General features: G+C 50.6%; 1 protein-coding gene across 3 annotated transcripts in view; it reads left to right on the forward strand.

Moving 5' to 3' along the window:
* Positions 1–860: 860 nt before the first annotated feature.
* The window catches only part of LOC138794806 (uncharacterized), a 53945-nt gene continuing 29515 nt past the window's right edge, over positions 861–25290 (forward strand). For 2 of the 3 annotated variants that reach the window (XM_069973687.1, XM_069973685.1), the window contains exon 1: positions 861–1284. The gene's annotated coding sequence lies outside the window, so the exon portion shown is untranslated. Of the gene's footprint in view, positions 1285–5405; positions 5426–25290 lie in introns of those variants that run through there. The other variant, XM_069973686.1, reaches the window with a different exon arrangement.

Genomic DNA, 25290 nt, shown 5'->3' on the forward strand with positions numbered 1-25290 from the left:
TGTCAAAAGTTTTTCTTTAAATGACAGGTACACTTAAAATGGTACCTGTTACAAAGGTGATGTCTCTGGTGTTCAGACGCAGGTGCTGCTGGGAGATTGGGTGGAACTGGTCTGGTGTGGGACATATCGAATGAAACCCAATCCTCTATATGCGGCTGCATCTGCACACCATACCAGAGACATTAGTCAAAGATATGTCCCAGATATTTTGTTAATGAGGGGCCCAGACACTTTGGGTGTTTGTGGCCCAGAAATTCCTGATGGCGGCCCTGCTAGGAGGTCCGAAGCCTCCCCTGCATGTTGATTGGCTGAGAAAAAGCCACCAAACATGCAGGAAGAGGAAGATGCCATTTCGTCACAGGCACCTTCGAGTACACTAATACTTGAATGAGTACAAAGTTCGGACAAGCACGTTTGCTCATCTCTATTATCTATGTATCTAATCTATGTACAGTATGGATAGCTACACATTGATAACTAATTATGAAAAACTATGGTGAATCTTCATCAGTGCAGCCGTATTAACGAAAGCATACACTGACCCCCAAAGAATCCAAATTAAATGGTTTAACCCCTTAAGGACCGGACCTGAAATGGCCTTAAAGGGGTTCTGCCACGAACGGACTTAAATATATTTTACTCCAGAACAGGAATTTAAACATATTTGTAATTTACACTTCATTAAAATAATGCCCCCCTATCAAGATAAATACCTGTCAATAGAGGAATGACACCCCCTGCTGGTTGTAGTAAAGGCTCCTCTGTCCGACCATCTAACAGATTTTCTGGTCGAGCATGCGTATATCTGCCTTCCCTGTGTGTGTGTGTGCTGTAGTGAAATCCCTCCACCTGCCGGATCTACAACAAGCCGGCATTGCTGTCAGCAGGGCTGCCATCAAAACAGTACTGGTGTATGGGGCCGCACTGCATCCCACACACGTCTGAAAAGCCTGGGTTACGCAGGGGCAGGGGACAGACAGCTCCCTGATGCAGAGGCCCCCTCCCTCCTCCCCCCTGCACTCTGTGGACCGGACTGCAGAACTCCCCCTCCCCCACTGACCGGGCTCCCTGCTCAGCAGCTCAGCACAGACACAGCGACTGCCACCCTCTCAGGTGACAGGAAGATGCAGTGGGCCCCCTCTATCCTGCCTCCCCCCTCCCAGCTGTGACGTCTGTTCCCTCCTGTATACAGCTGCAGTCGGAGCAGGGGAGGAGGGGCTGCAGGCAGCTGGACTGGGAGCAGAAACTTCAGTAGTAACCCCCCAGGAGCATCTTGCATAGAAAGTGTGTGTGTGTGTGTGTGTGTGTGTGTGTGTCCATATGTCTGTGTAATCTGCCTGTGTGTGATTGATCATGTATCTGTGTAATCTGCCTGTGTGTGACTGACCATATATCTGTGTAATCTGCCTGTGTGTGACTGACCATATATCTGTGTAATCAGGAGGTGACCGCAGGGGGGCAGGGGGCGGCACACAGAGAACACGGCCGGCGCTCACCTAGCCGCCGGCTGTGTTCTCTGCTCTATACTTTATATCAAGCTGTGTTATTATGCAGCTTAATATAAAATATCGATACCGGGAAATCCTGGTACCGAACCGTATTTTTGCCCGAAATATCGATAGTATTATCGATATTTCGGTGCATCGTGCATCCCTACACTGTAGTGACTATATGGGTCTAATGTTGGTCTTTATATTGTGTTTTGTATAATAAACAGTATGATAGTGCTATCCAGTCATTTGGCTGTGGGAATTTGTGGTCATGGTGTAGCTGTAGTATTTTCTGGTAATTTTTATTCAGTATTGGTATATGGCATCATTATTCATTCAATTGGGATGATTGTATATGAATATATGATGTGTCAGTATTTGTGGAAAAAAACATGACATTTTCAGCCATTCTTGTATAAAACAATAGTTATTTTTAAGGCTGAAAACATGGCCTAATTGACTCGTAATTTAGCACATATTATGGGCTTTAAATAGCCAAACGTATGTCCTGAGTTGACTGTTTTTTTTTGGATTATTGCTTTTGGTAAGGTGGGGGCCCAGACATGGCCGGCGTTAGGGGGGGGCAAGCAGGGCAAATGCCCAGGGCCCCCATCCCCCAGGGGCCCCCTCCCGCAGTTCCAGTAGGAGAGGAGAGCACAGACAGCGTCCTCCAGCGTCTGGCAGTGATCCCCGGCTGCTGCCATCAGGGGTCACGCAGAGGCTGCAGGACGCTGGGCTCCGTGTGTGTAGCTCCCCCTCCCCCTCCCCCTCCCTCCAGCTCCTCTCTGCACGTGACTTCCTCCTCTGGTCTGGAGCTGTCGGGACGATGGAGGAGAGGGCTGCCGGGTGAGGATGACAGCCTGCTGCTGCTGCAAGGAACATGAGGGGGATTCACCACTACAACCAGCATGCTAGAGGGAGTAAGTATTCTGTACATGTAGTGTGTAATGTGTATGAATGTAGGTGTATAATGCATGAATGTAGTGTGTGTTACATGTCATGTGTATAGTGTGTGGACTGGATGGTTTGTATCTGTATAATGTGTTTTCATGGATGTGTGTGTGTGTGTATATATATATATAGCTGTGTGTGTGTATATGTATGTATGTATATATATATATATATATATATATATATATATAGCTGTTTGTGATTGGGTGAATAAATTCTCACTATACACTACTGGAGTGCCGTCCTCGTGTTCAATTTTTATATATATATATATATATATATATATATATATATATATATATATAATGGTGTGTGTGTATATATATATATATATATATATATATATATATATATATATATATAATGGTGTGTGTGTATTAGCACTGCTGACTCCAAGTGTTGAGGTGAATAGACTGTATATAGGAGCTGCAGCCATTCTCTGGCCTCATCAGTCCTATGTAATTGCTGCAGGTGACCACTGAGGCCGCTGATTGGCTGCAGCTCCTATGTATATAAGGCAATACGGTGAGAAAAAAAAATAAGGTGGTATTCAGTCCTTAGGTGGTGGTCACTGTATGGCGGTAATATTGGTCTGTATATAGAGTCATTATGTGGCGGTCACTCTTTGGCATTAATATTGCTCTGTATATAGTGTATATATAGTCATTACTGCCATAGATTGACTACCACATAATGACACTATATAAAGACCAATATTACCGCCATACAGTGACCACCACATAATGACTATATACACTATATACAGACCAATAGTACAGCCATAGAGTGATCGCCACATAATATTGGTCTGGATACAGAGTCATTATGCAGTGGTCAATCTATGGCGGTAATATTGGTCTGTATATAGTGTGTATATAGAGTTATGTGGCGGTCACTCTATGGCGGTAATATTGGTCTGTATATAGTGTGTATATAGAGTTATGTGGCGGACACTCTATGGCGGTAATATTGGTCTGTATATAGTGTGTATATAGAGTTATGTGGTGGTCACTGTATGGCAGTAATATTGGTCTGTATATAGAGTTAGGGTACTATTACACCAACAGATCTGACGAAAGATTATCTGCCAAAGATTTGAAGCCAAACCCAGGAGTGGATTTGAAAAGAGGAGAAATCTCAGTCTTTCCTTTATGACCTGTTCTCTGTTTATAGTCTGTTCCTGGGTTTGGCTTCAAATCTTTGGCAGATAATCTGTCGTCAGATCTGTTGGTGTAATAGTACCCTTATTATGTGGTGGTCAGTCTATGGCGGTAATATTGGTCTGTATATAGAGCCATTATGCGGTGGTCACTCTTTGGCAATAATATTGGTCTGTATAAAGTGTCATTATGCGGTGGTCACTCTTTGGCATTAATATTGGTCTGTATATAGTGTATATATAGTCATTACTGCCATAGATTGACCACCACATAATGATATTGCCAAATTGCCGCCATACAGTGACCACCACATAATGACTCTATATATAAACTATATACAGATCAAAAGTAAAGCCATAGAGTTACAGACACATAATATTGGTCTGTATACAGTGTATATAGAGTCATTCATTATACAGTGGTCAGTCTATAGCGGTAATATTGGTCTGTATATAGTGTATATAAAGAGTCATGCGGTGGTCACTCTATGGCGGTAATATTGGTCTGTATATAGTGTATATAAAGTCATTATGGGGCGGTCACTTTATGGTGGTAATATTGGCCTATATATAGTGTGTTTTCATCAATAACGGTATGGAGGTAATATTTGGTCCTGATTATAGTGATTTTTTTATTTTATTTTTTTAATGCAATTCATATAAATAGTTCTTGTGTTTACACCACTAGCGGCAGTCCTGGCATGTAGTGGCAGTCCCATAATGTAGCGGCAGTCCCAGAATGTAGCGGCAGTCCTGCCATGTAGGGGCAGTCCCATAATGTAGGGGCAGTTCCATAATGTAGGGGCAGTCCCATAATGTAGCGGCAGTCCCGGCATGTAGGGGCAGTCCCGGCATGTAGCGGCAGTCCTGACATGTAGCGGCAGTCCTGACATGTAGCGGCAGTCCCGACATGTAGCGGCAGTCCCGACATGTAGCGGCAGACCCATAATGTAGCTGCAGTCCTGACATGTAGCGGCAGTCCTGGCATATAGCGGCAGTCCCGGCATGTAACCTTCTGAACTGAGTAAGGGCCCTAATACATGGAGCGAAAATTGTCCGAATCAGGACGCTATCGCTCTGTGAGGACACTGGGGAACATAATCAGGTAGTATATATCACAGACAAGGCCTGAGGACACCGGGGGACCTTAATCAGGTAGTATATATCTTTATTGTTTACTATATACAGCAAGGATTGCACACACATCACTAATGATATACTGTATATATACACATAGGGGGGGAAATTTATCAAACATGGTGTAAAATGAAACTGGCTCAGTTGCCCCTAGCAACCAATCAGATTCCACCTTTCATTACTCACATTCTAAGTAGGTGGAATCTGATTGGTTGCTAGGGGCAACTGAGCCAATTCTTCTTTACACCAGTTTGATAAATCTCCTCCATAGCTTTTGCTGCATCATAAAAGAGCCATGTAGTAGGCTCTCTAAGCGAGCTCCATTCTACCAGATTGGCGCTCGCTTCTGCGGAATATCAGGCCGTGTAATACGGCCTTAAAAGTGGCCGTACACTTCCAATAACTGCTGGCTGAACAATCCTTCAGCTGACAATTATCTGTCCCATCCGGTCCCGTCCTCCCCATACACAGAAATTTGGCACATCTGAGTGTTCCTGTGTTCTCTATGAGAGGGGAAAGCCATAGCCATACAGATCTGATGCCGGCTTATCTCTCTGAGAACAAAGAGGTTGGGCGTTGATTTTCCATCAAGCTCGACCCCCTATGTCCACTGATATCATCTGTCAGAGGACTGTGCAGAGAGCCCCATACACCTTACGCTGATGGCCGAACCCACCAGGAGCAACAGGTACCACCAACAAAAGAGTAACATGTATGGGGACCTTAAATTGTTGCTAAAATATTTCAGCATTTGGGGCCCCACCTTTAACTTTGCCCAGGGCCACATCTAGTCTAAAACCGGCCCTGGGCCCAGACAAGTTGGCAGTATGGGGCCCTGGAATTCCTGATGGCGGCCCTGGCTGTCAGTCCTCACAGACACACAGTTTGTGCCTTTCCCCTCACACAACATAAGAAGTGAGTCTTGTGAGGTAAAACTAGTTTGTAGGACAGTATACTAAGTTTCTGTGTCAGGGACAGTAAATCATTGTGACAACTGAAGGATTTCTGCAGTGGCTAGTCTGTATATTGAAATAGCATATACAGCTCAGCCACTACAGGGAGCCATCAGATCAGGGGCGGACCCACCGCCGTAGCAGCCGTAGCGGCCGCTACGGGGCCCCTGGCCTGGGCCCCCCAGAGCTGACTGTCTGAAGCACCCGGGGGCCGAGCGGGCCTCCCGGGTGTTAAGTGTCGTGATTGACAGCGCGAGAAACCATAGGCTTCCCGCGCTGTCAATCACTCTTGTGACCGCAAGCAGCGTTTTGCTTGCGATCACAAGAGTTTCCGCCCGGCCCCCGCCCGATGTGCAGCTCCCTGCCAAAGTCCCGGGCAGCACCATCATTGAGCGCCGCGGCGGCTGGGACTTCCAGTTTGCGTTCCCTGTACAGGAAGTCCCAGCCACCGGGGCGCAGCCTGAGCTCAGTGATGGCGCTGCCTGGGACTTCAGCAGGGAGCGGCTTATTGGTCGGAGGAAGAGAGAAGAGGAGACCGGCGACCGACGGGGGAGCGTGTGGTTAGGTGAGTTGTATTTTGTTTATTTTTATCAGAGGGGAACACTGGGGGCTATATGGGGGCTGAGGATGCACAATACTGGGGGCTATATGGGGGCTGGGGATGCACAATACTGGGGGCTACGTGGGGGCTGGGGATGCACAATACTGGGGGCTACGTGGGGGCTGGGGATGCACAATACTGGGGGCTATGTGGGGAAGGGGATGCACAATACTGGGGGCTACGTGGGGGCTGGGGATGCACAATACTGGGGGCTATATGGGGGCTGGGGATGCACAATACTGGGGGCTACGTGGGGGCTGGGGATGCACAATACTGGGGGCTACGTGGGGGCTGGGGATGCACAATACTGGGGGCTATGTGGGGAAGGGGATGCACAATACTGGGGGCTATGTGGTGGCTGGGGATGCACAATACTGGGGGCTATGTGGGGAAGGGGATGCACAATACTGGGGGCTATGTGGGGGCTGGGGATGCACAATACTGGGGGCTATGTGGGGAAGGGGATGCACAATACTGGGGGCTATGTGGGGAAGGGGATGCACAATACTGGGGGCTTTGTGGGGGCTGGGGATGCACAATACTGGGGGCTATGTGGGGGCTGGGGATGCACAATACTGGGGGCTATGTGGGGATGGGGATGCACAATACTGGGGGCTATGTGGGGAAGGGGATGGACAATACTGGGGGCTATGTGGGGGCTGGGGATGCACAATACTGGGGGCTATGTGGGGAAGGGGATGGACAATACTGGGGGCTATGTGGGGGCTGGGGATGCACAATACTGGGGGCTATGTGGGGAAGGGGATGCACAATACTGGGGGCTATGTGGGGAAGGGGATGCACAATACTGGGGGCTATGTGGGGAAGGGGATGCACAATACTAGGGGCTATGTGGGGGCTGGGGATGCACAATACTGGGGGCTATGTGGGGGCTGGGGATGCATAATACTGGGGGCTATGTGGGATGGGGATGGACAACACTGGGAGCTATACGGGGGGGGGGGGGGCGGGACATCATAAGGGGGCTATGTGGGGGAGTGGACAACATACAGGGTCATCTCTAAGAGGACTACACAGAAGTAATCTCGGCTCTCCAGCTGTTGCAAAACTACAGCTTTAGCTGTCCAGGCATGATGGGAGTTGTAGTTTTGCAACAGCTGGAGAGTCGAGGTTCCCTCCCCCTGATATAGGTGATGCACATGGGGCCATCTATACGGAGCACTGAACAAGGGGCAATCTATAAGCTGTCTACACAGAGGGGGGCATATACTATAAGGGATATATATATATATATATATATGTTCCTATACAAGGAGTCAGGGCTACTCACTGAAAGAGGGTACAAAGGGGCCATTACAGATGTGCAGTTTGTATACAGATGAGGATGGTGTCAGTGTGAGGAGCCTAATATGTCTGTCTGGCAGATTCTGTGGATTCGTGGCTCCGAGAAGTTCTCATAACGGCCCAGGACAGATGGAGAAGATGATGAAAAGGGAAGAACTCCGATCAGAGAAGACGTCCCCTGTGAGTCACCTGATGTAACTGCACTGTAATTTATATGGAGTACAGAACCTGTGTAGATCTGGGTGTGTTGATGGCGTAGTGGTCGGTCAGGGGTGGGGGTGGATTTGGGGTAGGGGGGGGCCCCAATCAAAGGTTTGCTATGGGGCCCAGCCATTTCTAGTTACGCCCCTGCATCAGATGTCACACTGATGCCTGACCAAATATTAAAGCCATAATCCCCTAACCGTTGTACCTGAGAGGAATCCCTTTCCACCATCACAGAACCCCCCTCCCCCCCAGAAAGCACCCCCAGCTGAGAGGCAATCTCCTCCTACCTCATAGAAAATGCCTGATTTTACAGCAACCAGGGATTGCCTATCAGCTGGGGGGCTATGCTGGGGCATTTTCTATAATGCTGCTGCTGTGGGACACTAAATATGATCTATAATGCTGCTTGATGACTGTAACAGCTGAGGGCACTCTGGCAGACGGACTGTATATACAGGGCTGATGGGCCCTGGTGCAAAATTTTAGTTTGGTCCCCCCCCCCACCCTATAGTCACTCTAAGGTGCCGCCCCCTAATGTGGCACTGTGTCCCCTCATGTACTGTACTACTGCCCCCTATTATTAATTGACTGTACTGTGTCATTCTCTAATTGTTTTCTAACCTTTGAATCAACAGCTGTATCCCTCCCTGTGTCCCCCTGTATATAGCAGACCAGTATCCCTCCCTGTGTCCCCCTGTATATAGCAGAACAGTATCCCTCCCTGTGTCCCCTGTATATAGCAGACCAGTATCCCTCCCTGTGTCCCCTGTATATAGCAGACCAGTATCCCTCCCTGTGTCCCCCTGTATATAGCAGACCAGTATCCCTCCCTGTGTCCCCTGTATATAGCAGACCAGTATCCCTCCCTGTGTCCCCTGTATAAAGCAAACCAGTACTCCTCCATGTGCCCCTGTATATAGCAGACCAGTACTCCTCCATGTGCCCCTGTATATAGCAGACCAGTATCCCTCAATGTCCCCTTGTATATAGCAAAACAGTACTCGACCCTGTGCCCCCTGTGTATAGCAGACCAGTACTCCTCTATGTGCCCCCTCTGTGTGTGTATACATATATATGTAGTGGTATCTTTCCATATCCCCCCACTGCACTCCTCTCCTCCATGGCATAAGCAGGATCCTGCAGGGCTGAGGCTCCTCCCCCTGCTCGGATCCCCATACCCCTCAGCCCTGCAGGATCCAGCATACACCACTGAGGAGAGGAGGATGGCAGCGTCCCTGCAGTCAGCACCTCAGAGGAACTTGAGTGGATTACGCTGCTGCAATCCTCCTCTCATCTCCTCATCACTGTGAGCGGCTCCTGCAGGGTGGAGGCCCCTCCCCCAGACAAGGTCATGACCCCATACTCACTGATGCTTTCCTTTCCTGCTGCACAGCGTTGTTACCTGACCTGGGAGAGGGGGCTCCACCCTGCAGGAGCCGCTCACAGTAATAAGAAGATGAGAGGAGGATTGCAGCAGCGTGATCCTCTCAGATGAATGGCCGCCTGCACGGAGGAGGCAGGAGGAGAGGACGCTGGTACTTGCTGTCATCTGACTAGGTAAGAGATCCAGTCAGATGACAGCAAGTGCCATCAGTTATGTGTGTGGGCTGGGGGCCCACAGGAGGAAGTGGCGAGGGGGGCCCGCGTAGGGCCCGACCGCCATGGCGACCGTTGCGAGCCCTATAGCTACACCACTGAGCCCAGCCACAGGGTATCCCCAGCTGTAACAGTCATGTGGCAGCATATTGGATAGCACCCCTATTCAGTGTTCCCCAGCAGCAGCATAATAGATTATACCCTTATACAGTGTCCCCCAGCAGCAGCATGATAGATAGACACTGAATGGGGGTATGATCTATAATGCTGCTTGATGACTGTAACAGCCGGGGGCACTCTGTGGCAGATGGACTGTATATATTATGTGAGTATGTAGCCTGGCCGCCACAGGGTATCCCCAGCTGTAACAGTCATGTGGCAGAATGAGAGATAATGCCCTTATATAGTGTCTCCCAGAAGCAGAATAATAGATCATACCCCCATACAGGATCCCCAACTGAGAGGGAAATCCCTGTAGCCTTATAATATCCAGTATTCTCTATATGTGCTGGGGCACATGAATCGCTTGTCCCATGGGACCATCTAATACGGCCTTTCGAAAGGAGTAGAGATTTTTTTAAATAATTTAAGGGTGCTTTCACACTTACCGAATCTGCAGAATCGCTGCGGATCCAGTGCCATTCACCCCAATTATAACATATACTCGCAGCGGGATTGACATCCCGCTGTAAATATGTGGTTTAACCCCCTGGCGCCCGCATCAGCCCCAGCATCCCCGCTTGCAGCCCCGGCATCTCCGCCCCTATCAGCCCCGGCATCCCCGCCCGCAGCCCCCATCAGCCCCGGCATCCCCGCCCGCAGCCCCCATCAGCCCCGGTATCCCCGCCCGCAGCCCCGACGCCGCCCCCATCAGCCCCAGCATCCCCGCCCCCCCTGCACGCCCGATCGCAGCCCCGGCCCCAAGCATACATCACCTGCTCGGGCCGTGGCTGTGTGATGCTCCCCGCTGCCCATCAGCATCAGTGCTGCCTTGCAGGGGAGCCAGGAGCATCACACAGCCACGACCCGAGCAGGTGATGTATGCTCGGGGCGGCGATCGGGCGCTTGGGGGTCCGGGGCTGAGATCGGGCGTTCGGGGGGGGGGGGGTTGTTTCTGCGATCAGGCGTGCGGGGGGTCCGGGGCTGCCATCGGGGGTGCGGGCAGGGATGCTGAGGCTGATGGGGGCTGCGGGCAGGGATGCCGGGGCTGATGGGGGCGGAGATGCCGGGGCTGATGCGAGCACCAGGGGGTTAAAGCACATACTCACAGGGGGATGTCAATCCCACTGCGAGTATGTGCTATCATTGGGGCGAATGGTACCGGATTTGCAGCGGTTCTCGCTGCGCATCCGCAGTGCGAGATCCGCAGCAGATCCGGTAGGTGTGAAAGCACCCTAAAGCAAATATATCAACACAAAAAATCATTGACAATCTCTGATCGGAACCAGCTCCTGACGAAGTTGTATAGCGCAACGTAACGCGTTGGGACATTTGTCTTTGTCTGTCGGACATCTATGCTTTGCAGGTTGTATTGATTTTGTATTACCATGCTGTAGCATTCTCATATACAGGGGTTGGGCCACTGCTTAAGGTGCGTTTACACGTAACGATTATCGTGCGAATTTGCGAAACAAATGTATGGTGGCACAGTGTTTGCTGCACTGAATCTATTTGTTTTGATATTTATTATTAGTGAGACCGTATAGAAGTATGGGGTCTCTTTCCACATTTAGCAGCTGGCAATTTATTCTAGCACAGCGCTGTGCCCTTGGCTTTGTGAGGAACCATATTGTATTTTATTTTGTACGTAATATGGATGATTGTGCCCCTTACCAAGGCCTCTACTTCCGCTAGCATACTCTATCTATCTACCTACCTACCTACCTATCAATCAATCTCCTATCTATCTACCTACCTACCTCCTATCCAGGCCTGTATTTAGAGTTCATGCTGCCCTAGGCACTTTGCAAGCAGAGGCGCCCCCCCCCTCACCCCCCCCCCCCCGCCGCGCCGTTACTGTACATGCACGGTATATACCCTGGCACTTGGGTGCTGCTCTGCTTGATGCCCGCTGTTCTCATCAAACAGACGTGATGGAGGAAGGAAGGAGGCCGGGGACGTCTTAGTTTGGGGACTGGTTCTGTCCAGTGTTGGACTGGGGTACCTGGGGCCACCAATATACAACCAGTGAGACACGACATGCTGACCCACTCCTTTCCTGAATTCATCTGTATCTGTGACAAATCTCAGAACACCCTCCATTTATACAGCTCTCAGGGTATGCTGGGAGTTGTAGTCTCTGAGAGGACAACCCTGTAATAAATCACTGTGTGCAGAGGCTCCTGGTGGCTGCAATCTGTGGGTGACAACCATCAGCCCTGAAGGTCCAGCAATACATCTGTCTACAGCGGCAGCTATTAGAGGATTGTACTTCTGTACTACAACTCCCAGCATATCCTGAGGGCTGCAGACTGTCACTACATGCTGGGAGTTGTAGTGCCTGCAGCTGTTGTAGTTGGGTCCTATACACTGAATGCTTTGTGGCATATAAGAATAAAGAGATCTGTGGAGGCTCAGTGTAGGGAAGTGACCCCAGAACATCACTAATAGGGGAAAGAACAAAAACATCTCCCCCCCCCCCCTATTAGTGATGTTCTGGGGTCACGTCCCTGCACTGAGCCCCCACAGATCTCTGTATTCTTATATGCCACAAAGCATCCAGTGTATGATGCACCTAGGACCCAACTACAACAGCTGTAGGCACTACAACTCCCAGCAAGTACTGACAGTCTGCAGCCCTCAGGATATGCTGGGAGTTGTAGTGCCTGCAGCTCTTGTAGTTGGGTCCTAGTTTAAAAGTTTGCACTAGTGTACTGTAGTGACCGCAGGGCTGTGTCAGTACACTACCGCAAACAATAAACTGACCCTTATAGACCCCAATGGTACACAGGCTCTGCACACTATAGAAGTGATTACAGTGCAGTTACTAATGACTCACAGGTGACGTCTTCTCCCATTGCCGTCGCTAACTTTTTGCTTTCTTCTCCATCTGGCGCAGCATCATGAAGACTTCTCCGACCACAACTTGTCTGCAAGCGGGCAGCTGGGGGGGACTGGGGAAGGGAGGCAGCTGGGGGGTGACTGGGGAAGGGAGGCAGCTGGGGGTGACTGGGGAAGGGAGGCAGCTGGGGGGGGGCTGGGAAAGGGAGGCAGCTGGGGGTGACTGGGGAAGGGAGGCAGCTGGGGGGGGCTGGGAAAGGGAGGCAGCTGGGGGTGACTGGGGAAGGGAGGCAACTGGGGGTGACTGGGGAAGGGAGGCAGCTGGGGGAAAGGGAGAGCAGCTGGGGGAAAGGAAGAGCAGCTGGGGGGCAGGGGACCAGCAGGGAGGGGCAGCTAGGGTGGCAGGGGAGAAGCTGGGGTTCAGGGGGGGCTGGGGCTCAGGGGGAGAGGCTGGGGGTCAGGGGGAGCGGTAGGGGGGCAGGGAAGAAGCTGGGATTCAGGGGGAGAGGCTGGGGGTCAGAGGGAGAAGCTGTGGGTCAGGGGGAGGGGCTGGGAGGCTGGGGAGCAGCTGAGAATGCAGGGGAGAGAGGCTGGGGGCAGGGGAGAGGCTGAGAATGCAGGGGGGAGAGGCTGGGGGCAGGGGAGAGGCTGAGAATGTAGGGGGGAGAGGTTGGGGACCAGGGGAGAGAGGCTGGGGTCAGGGAAGAGGCTGAGAATGCAGGGGGGAGAGGCTGGGGACCAGGGGAGAGGCTGAGGGTTAGGGGGAGAGTCTGGGGGGGGGGCAGGGGAAAGGCTGGGGGCAGGGGAGAGGCTGGGGGGGCAGGGGAGAGGCTGGGGGGGGGCAGGGGAGAGGCTGGGGGGGGCAGGGGAGAGGCTGGGGGGGCAGGGGAGAGGCTGGGGGGGCAGGGGAGAGGCTGGGGGGCAGGGGAGAGGCTGAGGGTTAGGTGGAGAGGCTAAGGGGTTAGGTGGAGAGGCTGGGGGGGCAGTGGAGAGGCTGGGGGGCAGGGGAGAGGCTGGGGGGCAGGGGAGAGGCTGAGGGTTAGGTGGAGAGGCTAAGGGGTTAGGTGGAGAGGCTGGGGGGGGCAGGGGAGAGGCTGGGGGGCAGGGGAGAGGCTGAGGGTTAGGTGGAGAGGCTGGGGGGGGCAGGGGAGAGGCTGGGGGGCAGGGGAGAGGCTGAGGGTTAGGTGGAGAGGCTGGGGGGGGGGCAGGGGAGAGGCTTGGGGGCAGGGGAGAGGCTGAGGGTTAGGGGGAGAGGCTGGGGGGCAGTGGGAGAGGCTGAGGTTTGGGGGGAGAGGCTGATGGTTAGGTGGAGAGGCTGGGGGGAGCAGGTGAGAGGCTGGGGGGCAGGTGAGAGGCTGAGGGGCAGGTGAGAGGCTGGGGGGCAGGTGAGAGGCTGAGGGGCAGGTGAGAGGCTGGGGGCAGGGGAGAGGCTGGGGGGGCAGGTGAGAGGCTGGGGGGCAGGTGAGAGGCTGAGGGGCAGGTGAGAGGCTGGGGGGGCAGGTGAGAGGCTGGGGGGCAGGTGAGAGGCTGAGGGGCAGGTGAGAGGCTGGGGGGGCAGGTGAGAGGCTGGGGGGCAGGGGAGAGGCTGGGGGTAGGGGAGAGGCTGGGGGGGCAGGTGAGAGGCTGGGGGGCAGGTGAGAGGCTGAGGGGCAGGTGAGAGGCTGGGGGGCAGGTGAGAGGCTGGGGGGGCAGGTGAGAGGCTGGGGGGGCAGGTGAGAGGCTGGGGGGAGCAGGTGAGAGGCTGGGGGGGCAGGTGAGAGGCTGGGGGGCAGGTGAGAGGCTGAGGGGCAGGTGAGAGGCTGGGGGGCAGGTGAGAGGCTGAGGGGCAGGTGAGAGGCTGGGGGGGCAGGTGAGAGGCTGGGGGGCAAGGGAGAGGCTGGGGGGGCAGGTGAGAGGCTGGGGGGGCAGGGGAGAGGCTGGGGGGCAGGTGAGAGGCTGGGGGGGGGTAGGGAAGAGGCTGAGAATGCAGGGGGGAGAGGCTGGGGACCAGGGGAGAGGCTGAGGGTTAGGGGGAGAGTCTGGGGGGGGCAGGGGAAAGGCTGGGGGCAGTGGAGAGGCTGCAGGGGGGCCGGGGGGCGGGCAGACGCTGTGGGGCTGGGGGGAGACGGGGCGGCCGGGAGTAGGCTGGTGGGCAGGCTGGTTCCCTCCCCCCATGCAGCGCCGAGGTCCGGGGTCCGGGGTGCGAGGCAGGGGGTGAGCTTCCGGCACACACAGTGTGACAGAGGCCGGAAGCTCACAGCTGCAGCCCCGCGTTCCTGGATCTTCTCTCCTGCTAGGCGATGACGTCACATCACGTGAGCGCCGCCGAGCAGGAGAGAAGATCCGGGACCGAGGGGCTGCAGCTGGGAGCTTCCGGCCTCTGTCACACTGTGTGTGCCGGAAGCTCAACACCTGCCTCGCACCCCGGACCCCGGACCTCGGCGCTGCATGGGGGGAGGGAACCAGCCTGCCCACCAGCCTGCTCCCGGCCGCTCCGTCACACCTACAGCCCCCCCCCGGCGCGGACTAGGCACCCGTGGGCCGGTGCCTACGGACGTTTTTTTTTTTTTTTTTTTTTTTAATAATAAAAAAAGTGTTCCCTGCGGGTGCCGCCCTAGGCACCGGACCACGGGTGCCTAGTGACAAATACGGCCCTGCTCCTATCTATCAATCAATCAATCTCCTATCTATCTATCTATCTATCTATCTACCTACCTACCTCCTATCTATCAATCAATCAATCTCCTATCTATCTATCTATCTATCTATCTAAAATGTCATGTCATATGTATGTAAATATCTAAAATGTCAGGCTGTGTGTGTGTGTGTGTGTGTGTATGTGTATATATAAATATATATATATATATATATATATATATATATATATACAGTGGCGGTCTTCGGCACCAAGCACCCCAAGCGATCGCTTGGGGCCCCCAACATCCAAGGGGCCCCCAAGCCCCGCTCTTGTGCTCAAGACCGCTGGACAGGGCTGCTGCCCCGCTCGCTGCTGCCATCTGAACTGTAACTATGAGCACTCGTAATGAGTGCTCATAGTTACATGCAGCAGCACTGACAGGGCGGGAGACATTGGCTCCCTTCCTGTCAGTCACTCTTGTGGCCGCAGGAAGGGTTTTCCCTGCGGTCACAAGTGGCAACTTTGTCCTTGTGGTGCCGGCGCTCCAGTGACATCACTGGAGCATCGGCGCCAGGACAAGGGGAGTGTGGTCTCTTGTGATCGCATGTGTTTATCCCGCGCTTCATAGCGGGAGAAACACCCAGGGCGTACAGTTACGCCCTAGGTCGTCTGGGGACAGACTTCCATGGCGTAACTATACGCCCTGGGTCGTCTAGGGGTTAAAGAGAACCAATCATGGGCGAAAAATAAAATTTTTTTTTTAGCCAATTAGATGTAAAATGTGATTTTATTAATATTTGTAAATATAATTAATTATTTTTATTGTTTCGTTTTTTCACTATACACACTGTCATTTTCCTGTCTCGAGCCGGCTCTTTTCAAAAGAGCCGGCGCGAGACAGGAAGCTCCCGACATGCAGAGCGGCGGTTTAGGGTCACATGATCCTTTAGCCGCTCCGCTGCCAATCACTGAAATCGCGCTATGCGCGCGATGCCAGTGCTTTGCATTGCTTATATATAAAAGGCGCTGTATTCAAGTTTCTCGGCATGTTACCTAAACAGTAATACAACAAATCGTGCAGCCAGCGGAGAGTGAGCAGCAACACAAACAGTACTTTTCAGTACTATTTTTTTATTTTATTTTTTATTTTTTCCCCCTGTCTGGCGGTTCCCAGAAGGAGGAGGAGGAGTGGGTTCCCGGCGGGGAGGGGGGTGGAGAGAGAACGTGCTCCCGGCGGAGCGGAAATGCCGGAGGCCGACACCAGCGAGCACCAGCCGGCAGCACCTAGCCAGCCTCCCCCCCAGCCCCATCTCCAGCCCCATCTCCAGCCTCCCCCCCAGCCCCATCTCCAGCCTCCTTTCCCCATCTCCAGCCTCCCCCCAGCCCCATCTCCAGCCTCCCCCCCAGCCCCATCTCCAGCCTCCTTTCCCCATCTCCAGCCTCCTTTCCCCATCTCCAGCCTCCTTTCCCCATCTCCAGCCTCCTTTCCCCATCTCCAGCCTCCCCCCCAGCCCCATCTCCAGCCTCCTTTCCCCATCTCCAGCCTCCCCCCCAGCCCCATCTCCAGCCTCCTTCCCCCCATCTCCAGCCTCCCCCCCCAGCCCCATTTCCAGCCTCCTTCCCCCCATCTCCAGCCTCCTTCCCCCCCATCCCGGGTGTCAGGGGCCCCAAAATATCCGGCACCCACCCCTCACAAAACAGACATATAAATACATTTCATAATCACCAAATGAGGCTCTTCTTCTTTATTCTTCTATCTTCTGCTCTTCTATCTTCTGCTCTTCTATCTTCTGCTCTTCTTCTTTATTCTTCTATCTTCTGCTCTTCTATCTTCTGCTCTTCTATCTTCCTACTCCTTTGCTATGCACTCCGCTGTGTTCCGGCCAGCCACTGCGACTGCGCATGCGCCGGAAGATCCAGAAGAGGCGGGACATCAGTGGAACGCACTGATGACCCGCATGGAGGGAAACAAAGATGGCGGACAAGATGGCGGCGCCCGACGGGACCCAACCGGAGCAGCAGAATACCGTAACTTCTTAGATACAGACTGCAGAAGTAGTCTGTATCTATAGAAAAGCATTATGGCAGCCAGTTAGAATAATATTACCTAGTAAAAAAACTAGGACCGAGACAAATTTCAGGAATATGACCAGTGTCACTTTATTCATTAATAACTTCGGGATGCTTTTACCTATCCGGCCGATTCTGAGATTGTTTTCTCGTGACATGTGGTACTTTACATTTCTGGTAAATTGGAGTCGATACTTATAACGTATCTTTATGAAAAAGAAAAAAAAATTGAAGAATTGTGAAAAAAAGCATTTTTCCAACTTTGAAACTTTCCTGCTTATACAGAAAATGGTTATACCACATAAATTATATATTAAATAGCATTAGCAACATGTCTACTTTATGTTGGCGGCATTTATTAAACTATCTTTAATTTTTTTTAGACAATAGGAAGCTTAAAACATTAGCAGCAATTTTCCAAATTTTCAGTAAAATTTAAAAATCATATTTTTTTAGGGACCTGTTTAGGTTTACAGTGTATTTGAGGGGACTGTATGTTAGAAAGCCCCACAAAGCACCCCATTTCAGAAACTGCACCCCCCAAACTCTGCAAAAGCACATAACCCTTAACCTTTTAGGGAAGTCACAGAAATAAAAGCTAAGTGTGTAAGAAATTTGAAAAATTTAATTTTCTGTGCAGAGATTTTATTGTAATCCAATATCTTTCATAATTTTAAACCTATTATCAGAGAAATGCACCCAAATATTGATTGCCCCGTTTCTGCAGTTTATAGAAATACCCCATATGTGGCCCTAATGCGTTGTTTGACGCAACCACAAGCCTCAGATACAGAGGAGCATTTTTGACTGTACCACTTCAGGTTGGCAGAGGCTCTGGGGTGCCAAAACATAAAAAACACCCCTAAAGGGACACCATTTAGAAAACTACATCCCTCAAGGAATGTAACAAGGGGTTCGGTGAGCATTTGGACCCCACAGGTGCTTCACAGATTTTCAGAACAATGTGGCGTGAAAAAGGAAAAATTAAATTTTTTACACTAAAACGTTGTTCTAGCCTTCAATTTTTCATTTTTATAAGGGGATAAAAGAAAAAAAAAAAACACAAAATGTGTAGCGCATCCGCATGGCACTTTAAGTCACATGTGGGGTATTTTCGTACTCAGGGGAAATTTCTCTACACATTTGGTGTTTTTTTTAATCTTTTAACCCCTTGTGCAAATGAAAAAATCAAGACAAAATCAATGACTTAGTGTAAAAATTAAAAATGTTTTACACTAAATGTTGGTCTGGCCTTGATTTTTCTATTTCCACAAGGGGTTAAAAACGCAAAACGTGTAGGGTAATTTCCCCTGAGTAGGAAAATACCCCGCGTGTGGACATAATGTGACATATGGGCATAGGGCAAGCCACCAAAAGGATAGAGCGCCATTTAGAGGCTGGAATGGAGGATGGAGGCAATTACAAAGCTCCTGTGCTGCCAGGACAGTAGAAACCCCCCCCCACAAGTGACCCCATTCTGGAAACTACACCAGGAAGGAATCTAACAAGGGGTGCAGTGAGCATATGGACCCCACTGGTGGCTGGCACATATGTAGAACATGTGCTGTGAAAATAAAAAATACCATTTTTTTATTTTCACAGCACAAATGTGCCCGTCACCATGGGGCCATATCCCGGCTGCACCCCTTGTTAGATTCCTTATGGGGTGTAGTTTCCAGAATGGGGTCACTTGTGGGGGGTTTCTACTGTCCTGGCAGCACAGAGGCTTTGTAATTGCATCATGGCAAGTCTCTAATGGGAATGGCGGCCATACCTACTTAGCTGAGGAAAAGGGACAATTATTAAAGGACAACTCCCACGAAAAAATTTTTTAGCTTATTTAACACACATTACAAAGTTATATAACTTTGTAATGTGGTTAAATACCCGGTCTGGCCCCCTTCCCCCACTTTCGCACCCCCGACCCCCCCGCCCGGAAGTTAAAGAATATATACATTACCTATTACGATCGTCACGGTCCTCTTCTCCCGGGCGGCATCTGGTGACGACGACGTCAGAGCCGGGGGGCGGTCCGGGTCTTCTTCCTCCTCGGCGTCTTCATAGAGAGTGAATGGGACGGAAAAGGCTGCTGGTGCACATGCGCACCAGCAGCCTTTTCATTGGCTGGAGCGCATCACATGGCTTCCAGCTTCGTCAGCCCTGATTGGCTGAGGTTGCTGGAAGCCATGTGATGCGCTCCAGCCAATGAAAAGGCTGCCGGTGCGCAAGCGCACCGGCAGCCTTTTCCATCCCCAGGACCCGGAAATCAGAAACATCGCTGAACGGCGGACGGCGGTGACGGTGAGGCGGGCGGCGGGCGAATGGAGTGGCGATCGTCACCGGAGGGATGGTGAGTATGGTGTCTGTGTGTGTCTGTGTTTTTTTTTTTTGGGGGGGGGGGGGTCCCGCGGGAGTTGTCCTTTAATTTATTTGGGGGTATTAGGCCAATTATTAGTTTATAAGGTTGAAAATGACAGGTGTCCATCAAATTCAACCTGTGTTGATCCAGAGGAAGACCCTTGTGAGGCAGACGACAGTAGCCTTATCACAGGGAAAAAATTCCTTCCTGACTCCATAATGGCAATCAGAATAATCCCTGGATCAACGTGACCCCTGAAATAGGAATAAGAGACAGAATTTAGAAAATGTAGAACTCCGATGACGTGTGGTACGCCTTGAAGTGATCCAGTATGCAGAGGCCGGGGTGATCAGGACAGGTGTCACACTGGAAAATGGTGTCCCTCCTGATCCCTCTGTTACACCACACTATGCACTTCTTCTGGGGTCTCCTGTTTTTCAGTGTGGGGGACGTCACCCGGAAAATGTTGCCCTGGTGCGATACAAAGTCCTTCATATCCGGAAGCGCTGGGTCCGCTCCATGGCTGCTAAATATTAGGGCTCGATTACTGCTTATGATATTTTCGGATTGTGCCGCAAGCTACAGTAGCTCAGGCAGCAAGGGACCGGAAGAGGGGGTGCTGGTATAAAAGTTATCCCCGTACAAGTGGTAACCTTTATCCAGCAGTGGGAAGATCAGTTCCTGAACGATCTTCCCACTAACTCGGAGGATGGGGGGGGGGGGGGGTATCTGGGGGCTGGATTCGGGTTTCCCTTCCTTCATACACTCTAAGGGTACGTGCACACTGCGGAATGGTAAAGGATAACCCTTTGTGCATTCCGCAGCTGGCACCCGCCGGCGTACTGATGGAGGCGCGCGTCTCCGTCCGTGTCACAGACTCCATCCTATGCAGGGGCGGATTCCGTGTTCATTCTTTGGACAGACGACGGAATCCGCCGGCGGGTGCCAGCTGCGGAATTCACAAAGGTTTATCCTTCGCCATTCTGCAGTGTGCACGTACCCTCATAAATCTGTAAGTGTACCCTGAGGTATTCTCACAAAGTTTGTAGAATTTCACGCCATACCGTCATCTCCTATTGGGACGGTACTGGCGGAAAAGACGTGTCTGGGGGGCAGCGTACACTACACTACCCCCAGAAACGTCACTGGATGATGAGGATGAATGGAGGAAAAACAGATCCCCCCATGCATTCTCGCTGGCTGTTTCGGTGTCGGAGGCAACAATAGCATATGCCTCCACCGCCGAAAACACTCTGGGGGTCATTTTTATAAGGGGATTAGTATATGGGGTATGTAAATGTGTAGTGTAAAAATTTATTTCGTGTAGTGTAGTGTTTTTTACATTTTTTTTTAACAGTAGGAAAAAAAAAAAACCTACGCCAAGAAAGGAGTTGCTGATCCGTGCCGACGAGCAGAGATGGCCTGCTATACATTATAGCAGACCATCTTCCCCGATTGCTGTGTGTGTACACACAGCGATCGGGGAAACCGCGGGCGTACATTTACGCCCTGTTGCCTTAAAGCCCAGGCAGCCGGGGCGTAAATGTACGCCTGCGGTCCTTAAGGGGTTAATCCGCACCTACCTGCGTCTTCCTTGCTGGCAAGCAACCAAGCAATCAACCAGCCTACCTGCTTGGTTCCTGCCTGCAGATGAACTGCTAGCCTTTCTGTCAGCTGTATATGTCAGCACAGCCTTGATGACATCACCAGCCCTGCCCTGGCAGGCTAGTGGTAAACAACTTTGTTGCCATGGCAACAGGCTGCCAGAGACAAACAAGTGTTTACTAAACAAACCTTTATTAGCAATGCCAAGTCTTAAATCTTGAGGTGCAGCTGTGCACCCCACTTGGGGGGTTTTCTTGCAATGCTGGTGCAGCTGTGTTAACAAAAGCATACACTGGCCCCCAAAGAATCCAAATTAAATGGTTTAAATCTCACCTACCTGCGTCTTCCTTGCTGGCAAGCAACCAACCAGCCTACTTACTTGGTTTCCTGCCTGCAGATGAACTGCTAGCCTTTCTGTCAGCTGTATACAGTATGTCAGCACAGCCTTGATGACATCACCAGCCCGGCCCTGGCAGGCTAGTGGTAAACAACTTTGTTGCCATGGCAACAGGCTGCCAGAGACAAACAAGTGTTTACCAAACAAACTTTTATTAGCAATGCCAAGCCTTAACCCCTTAAGGACAGAGCCTGAAATGGCCTTAATGACAGAGACAAATTTTATGAATATGACCTGTGTCACTTTATTCATTAATAACTTCGGGATGCTTTTACCAATCCGGCTGATTCTGAGATTGTTTTCTCGTGACATATTGTACTTTACATTTCTGGTAAATTGGAGTCGATACTCATAACGAATCTTTATGAAAAAAAAAACAAATAATGTGAAAAAATGCATTTTTCCAACTTTGAAACTTTTTTGCTTATACAGAAAGTGGTTATACCACATAAATTATATATTAAATAGCATTAGCAACATGTCTACATTATGTTGGCGGCATTTATTAAATGATCTTTCATTTTTTTTAGACAATAGGAAGCTTAAAACATTAGCAGCAAATTTTCAGTAAAATTTCAAAATCAGATATTTTTAGGGACCTGTTCAGGTTTAAAGTGTATTTGAGGGGCCTGTATGTTAGAAAGCCCCACAAAGCACCCCATTTCAGAAACTGCACCCCCCACACTCTGCAAAAGCATATCCAGAAAGTGTTTTAACCCTTGAGGGGAGTCACAGAAATAAAAGCCAAGTGTGTAAGAAATTTGAACATTTTAATTTTCTGTGCAGAGATTTTATTGTAATCCAATATTTTTCATAATTATAAACCTATTATCAGAGAAATGCACCCCAATAATTATTGCCCTGTTTCTGCAGTTTATAGAAATACCCCATATGTGGCCCTATTGCGCTATTTGACGCAACCACAAGCCTCAGATATAAGGGAGCGCCTAGTGAATTTCAACGCCTCCATTATATTTGGTCATTTTTGACTGTACCACTTCAGGTTGGCAGAGGCTCTGGGGTGCCAAAACCTAAAAAACACCCCTAAAAGGGACACCATTTAGAAAACTACACCCCTCAAGGAATGTAACAAGGGGTGCGGTGAGCATTTGGACCCCACAGGTGCTTCACAGATTTTCCGAACAATATGGCGTGAAAAAAGAAAAATTTATTTTTTACACTAAAACATTGTTCTAGCCTTCAATTTTTCATTTTCTTAAAGGGATAAGAGGAAAAAAAAAGACACAAAATGTGTAGCGCAGTTTCTCCCGAAAACGGAAATACCCCACATGTGGCGATAGAGTGCCAAGGGAGCGCAGGACGAGCCTCCAAAGGGAAGGAGCGCCAATTGGCTTTTGGAAGCTGGATTTCACTGGAATGGATTTCAAGGGCCACGTCGCATTTACAGAGCCCTCGTGCTGCCAAGACACTGGAAACCCCCCACAAGTGACCCTATTCTGGAAACTACACCCCTCAAGGAATCTAACAAGGGGTGCAGTGAGCATATGGACCCCACTGGTGACGGGCACAAATGTGGAACAATTTGACGTGAAAGGGAAAATTTTAATTTTTTCACTTTCATGGCACAAATGTGCCCGTCATCAAGGGGTCCATATCCTCACTGCACCCCTTGTTAGATTCCCTGAGGGGTGCAGTTTCCAGAATGGGGTCACTTGTGGGGGGTTTCCAGTGTTTTGGCAGCACGAGGGCTCTGTAAATGCGACATGGCGTTCATCATCCATTCTAGCCAAATCCAACCTCCAAAATCCAAATGGCGCTCCTTCCCTTCGGAGGCTTGCCCTGCGCCCACATGGCGCTTTATGTCCACATGTGGGGTATTTACGGACTCGTGGGAAATTGCTCTACACATTTTGTTTTTTTTTCCCCTCTTTTAACCCCTTGTGAAAATGATAAATTCAAGGCTAAACCAACATTATAATGTAAAAAATTTAATATTTCATTTTCACGCCACATTGTTCCACATTTGTGCCCGTCACCAGTAGGGTCCATATGCTCACTACACCCCTTGTTACATTCCCTGAGGGGTGTAGTTTCCATAATGGGGTCACTTGTGGGGGGTTTCAACTGTCTTGGCAACACAGGGGCCTTTTGAATGCAACATGGCCCCTCGAAATCCATTCCATCCAAATCCAGCCTTCAAAAACCAAATGGCGCTCCTTCCCTTTGGAGGCTTACCCTGCACCCGCATGGCGCTTTATGTCCACATGTGGGGTATTTCCGTACTCAGAGGAAATTGCGCTACACATTTAGTGTTTTTTTTTATCTTTTAGCCTCTTGTGAAAATGAAAAAATCATGACAAGATTAATGATTTAGAGTAAAAATTTTACAAAAATTACACTAAATGTTGGTCTAGCCTTGATTTTTTCCATTTCCACAAGGGGTTAAAAAAGAAAATGAACACAAAACGTGTAGGGTAGTTTCCCCTGAGTACGAAAATACCCCACATGTCGGAATAATGTGCCATATGGGCACAGGGCAAGCCACCAAAGGGACAGAGCGCCATTTAGAGGCTGGAATGGAGGATGGAGGCCATGTCACATTTACAAAGCTCCTGTTCTGCCAAGACAGTGGAAACCCCCAACAAGTGACCCCATTCTGGAAACTACAGCCCATAAGGAATCTAACAAGGGGTGCAGTGAGCATATGGACCCCACTGGTGACGGGCACTTACGTAGAACATGTGCTGAGAAAATAAAAAATACCATTTTTTTCATTTTCACGTCTCAAATGTGGCCGTCACCAGGGGGCCATATCCCCGCTGCCCCCCTTGTTAGATTCCTTATGGGGTGTAGTTTCCAGAATGGGGTCACTTGTGGGGGGTTTCTACTGTCCTGGCCGCACAGAGGCTTTGTAATTGCATCATGGCATCCTCTAATGGGAATGGCGGCCATACCTACTTAGCTGGGGAAAAGGGACAATTCTGATTTATTTGGGGGTATTAGGCCAATTATTGGTTTATAAGGTTGAAAATGACAGGTGTCCATCAAATTCAACCTGTGTTGACCCAGAGGAAGGCAAAAAACCCTCGTAAGGCAGACGACAGTAGCCTCATCACAGGGAAAAAATTCCTTCCTGACTCCATAATGGCGATCAGAATAATCCCTGGATCAACGTGACCCCTGAAATAGGAATAAGGGACAGAATTTAGATAATGTAGAACCCCAGTGACGTGTGGTACGCCTTGGAGCGATCCAGTATGCAGAGGCCGGGGGGATCAGGACAGGTGTCACACGGGAAAATGGTGTCCTTCCTGAACCCCTGTTACGCCACACTCTGCACTTCTTCTGGGGTCTCCTGTTTTCCAGTGTGGGGGACGTCACCTGGAAAATGTTGTCCTGGTGCGATACGGGGTCCCTCACATTCAGAAGCGCTGGGTCCACTCCATGGCTGCTAAATATTAGGGCTTTATTACTGCTTCTGATATGTTTGGATCGTGCCGCAAGCTACAGGGCAGCGAGGGACCGGAAGAGGGGGTGCTGGTATAAAAGTTATCCCCATACAGGTGGTAACCTTTATCCAGCAGTGGGAAGATCAGTTCCCGGACGATCTTCCCAATTGTTCCGAGGATGGGGGGGAGGGGGCATCTTGGGGCATCTGGGGGCTGGATTCGGGTGTCCCTTCCTACATACACTCTAAGGTTACATGCACCCTGCGGAATGGCGAAGGATAACCCTTTGTGCATTCTGCAGTTGGCACCCGCCGGCGGAGTGATGCGGGCGCACGTCTCCATCCGTGTCATAGACTCCATTCTATGCACGGGCGGATTCCGCTCTCCGTCAAACGTGTTCATTCTTTGGACAGACGATGGAATCCGCCCGTGC

The sequence above is a fragment of the Dendropsophus ebraccatus genome, chromosome 6 (genome assembly GCF_027789765.1).
Source record: "Dendropsophus ebraccatus isolate aDenEbr1 chromosome 6, aDenEbr1.pat, whole genome shotgun sequence".
In the NCBI taxonomy this organism is placed as follows: Eukaryota; Metazoa; Chordata; class Amphibia; order Anura; family Hylidae; genus Dendropsophus; species Dendropsophus ebraccatus.